Source organism: Megalops cyprinoides, chromosome 5 (assembly GCF_013368585.1).
Source record: "Megalops cyprinoides isolate fMegCyp1 chromosome 5, fMegCyp1.pri, whole genome shotgun sequence".
Classification (NCBI taxonomy): domain Eukaryota; kingdom Metazoa; phylum Chordata; class Actinopteri; order Elopiformes; family Megalopidae; genus Megalops; species Megalops cyprinoides.
The window spans coordinates 11296205-11300049 of NC_050587.1; positions in this window are offsets into that span (position 1 = coordinate 11296205).

The following is a 3845-nucleotide window of genomic DNA, read 5'->3' on the forward strand; positions in this document are numbered from 1 at the left end:
GGTGCTCTGCAATTTGAGGGGGGAGAGGAAAACACAGAGAGGTACCTGCACTCCACTCTAAAGCCCCTCCCCTCCTCTCTGTTCCACCCCTTCCCAGTTAAAGCCCCAGCAAAAGGAGGGCCTAGGTGAATGGAATGCCCGTTACTATTGGCAACGATTGGTAATCTGATTAACTCTAGTTACATTTTTGTTTGGAGGGAGCAGAAATCTTGCCTGAGATGACTTCTCATTTAACTCCTGTTTGACCAGTTCTAGCATGCTCCCATTTTATGATTTAAATACCCTTTGCATGTTGCAAACATAAGCAAGCTATGACAGTGATCACATTGTTACATATAGCGACATATAATGCAAAATGCTGGTGAACACTTACAAAGACTGCAAATATAAAAGAAAACACAGACACGCTCAGAGCTGTTCTGACATAACATTATATAACCAATGTGATGACTCCTATGAATGGAACCGATCAGGTTTTAATGTAATCCAATGAAAACATCTCCTCAGTCTTAAAGCTAAATGATGCCTTGTCCACTGGGGGAGACTGCCTTACTGACAAACCGCAGAGAGATTTTATGAGCTGAGTCTTCTCTGAGGAAATTGTTTTCAACACCGTTGCCCCCCTATGTCCTCGTGTCATTGTGGTTCTCAGCATATAATGAAAACCCGAAACAGAGAGACACGCTTAATAAGATATGCAGACGACACTGCCCTAGGGGGCCTTTTGTCTGAGGAGCAGCGCTGAGCGAGAGAAGCTGTTTTCAGAATGCTGTCTGTCTTTGGGAATGGTCTAAGGTAAATTCATTCTTGAAGAAATGTTTGCAAATCCAAAGGAGTGAGACAGGATTCTTCAGACACACCTCAGCCTCTGAGCATGAAGAGGAAACTTGTCCATTTGTCTGAATATTACAAATAGCTGAGCTGATAAGCTGACTGCAGTAACCTTTGGTGAGGGCACTGATTTAGTTTTGTTAAGAAAGTTACGCAGCATTCGTGTTTTAGTCAGGAAAACGCAAGACATTCATGCTAAGTTCCTTTGGCTCTGTGTTAGCCGAGACACCTTGGCATGAATGTGGAAAGCATAGTCACATATTATATAACACCTAACACTGAAAGACATCAACAAATAACTACTGACTGCTTCATGATGAGGACAGCTCTGTCCACAGGAGAGGCTTAGGTATTGCCAATGGCAGCTGCCACCCCCCGTGCTCAGAGTTCAAAAGGCTACCTCCAGGCAAGCGTTTCAGAATGCCAATAACTCAGAGAGATTATTTCAAAGGGACATTTTTATAAAGCGCAGTAAATCTTATGAATAAGGACATAGTTCTCTTAAAATCTATCCCCTTAACAAATGCACCTAATTTAAAACAACGAATGTGGGGTTGAGTGGTAAACAATGTTATTTGTACACATAACACTGTGTATGCGTGCTAGTTCGTATGTAAAATACTTAATGCTTTTCTAGGTCTGTTTAGTTTGCTATCTGTGGCTTTAGAGCAAAATCACAGTGAAATTAAGAAAAAAAAACATTCCTTATTTTGACATCTCACAGCTTTTCATACATTCCAGACTGAGAGAAGGCTATTAAAGCTCTAGAATTGGGGAATTCAGCCATGTGCCTATCCAGTACCATGTGAATGTTACTGGAAAATGACACAACCATGCTGGAGATGGAGCGGGATGGAACCAAACTTGTAAAATGCCTTTTTGGCAGCAATGAGGATTGCTAATACACTGTGGGACAGATATGGTTAGTTGGTAACCACCATTTAGGAGAAACATGGTTGAATGTTTATTCCAGCTTACTGTGGATGTTGATGATCTTTGCCATTTCCCCCCTTAAAATATCTGAATGATCCCAAAAACATAGGGACAGTGGTTCAGTGGTTCAAATAGCTTCCACATTACAAACTCTGCAAAAGGTCAGCCACAGCTTTCCTGTAAAACCATAAGGATAGTGATGCAGTGATTGAAGCATCTTCCAGATCACAGACTTTGCAAAACTCTGGGAAAAGCCAGCCACAGCTCTGGGGCAAAACATGGTAAAATATGTAAAAGTTTAAAACATTACAGATTATTCTTAAACAGTCTCAACATTATGTGCATTTCTATGGTATTTTTTGCTGACATATACTGGTTTCCCTGATGGGTGACCAAAGCATTCCTTCTTTGCTTCCAGTGGCAGTATTACCCCTACTTAAAAATGTCCCAGAAATAAAATACACTCCCACACTTCTTTGAACTTCATTCCATTTTACCACAATCAAACATTTGGTCTTTCTTCCGTTTTCTGAGGATCAATTTCCAACACCAGCTTTTGAAAACACAACTTAAAGATGTCTGATAGAATGAACAATAAAGACGTGCTATAACTGTAATGTAGGCCATTTACGGTGTCAAAAATCATTAATCATCTAACAATAATTATGTGGTGAAGGGCTCCTCTATATTTTCACATCTTGCCTGCATATCCATCATGGCTGCCATGACACATCTGGCCACCAAATACAGCACATTTAAAAGTTAGGCAAGTGATAGAAAGAAGAGATGATTAGAAGCACATTATTATATTTCCCATACACAAGGCTGCTGCCAAACACGTGACCCCTATGACACTGACAAAGTGTACAAATGTGTAGGCACACACTGACATCTGTAATGAGTGTGGCACTGTGGCCTTTGTGTTAAAAAGTAATATGCACACTAACACCATTGTGCATGGTTGTACCAAGTGTGATTAAAGTCCTCCTTTTTTTTTTTTAAAACAGACCCACTTCTGTGGTGAGTACTGTCAGAGCTGAGGTAATTCTGAGCTGTGTCAGAAACTCCAGCCTAGCCTGCAAACTAGTACTGCTAGTACTACTAGTACTACTAACTAGTATCAATACTATCACTGAAAGGTTATCAAGGTTATTATCTTTAAATAAATCAATATATGAAAGTGACAGTTATTTGGGTGTTACCTATCTAATTAGTGCCAACAAGCAATATTAGCGTAAAAATATTTATTATTCTAGTTAGCTACCTAGCTAGATGTTCTCTTATTCCATTCACAATAGCTATCACTATACTATGCCACAGGAAAGGGGAGAATCACATCATCTCTCCATTCATCGTCAGAGATGATGATTGCCAGATCATGAACCTCATGACCTGAGATCATGACAATGGGCTTCAACACAGTGTGACATTACACTAAATGCATTAGAGTGGGCAACCATACCAGTGATGACTGGAATGTGGGAACCTGGGAAATATCCTTACTGAAGAAAATACATGATGAAATGTGGAAAACCTACAATTCCCATGCTTCCATTAAATATGTGAGTGGCAGCACCTGTGACTGAGCATTCATATTGCCTGTCCAATCTGACTAGGTGATTTTGACCTGCATTTTAAAATTAATTATTTTTAATAGTTGCATTTTACATACATGTATCAGACATGTAAGACATACATGCACTGCAGCACTTACATTCACATGTAAAGAAAATACATTAAAAATTTTTTTTATGTTATGAAGAAATGACTAGTTTCTAGTGAAACGAATTAGTGAGGCACATATTAAAGGAAGTAATTTAGAGGTCTGGGACCAGCATCATTTTCAAAAAGTAATACCATAATGCTATCAAAGTTCATATCTATCTTACTATATTGACTGCAGATTGAGGTTATCTGGGAATAAACGACGGCATGACATTCCCTCATGCTTTAGTTGTAACATCACAAAATTCACAAAACAGGAGCAGTGGACCAAATTTCCATATTTTTAATACACAAGATGCGTAATAACCTTCCATGACCTGTACAAAATGGGACTGACAGAAGGGGGGGGGGGGGGG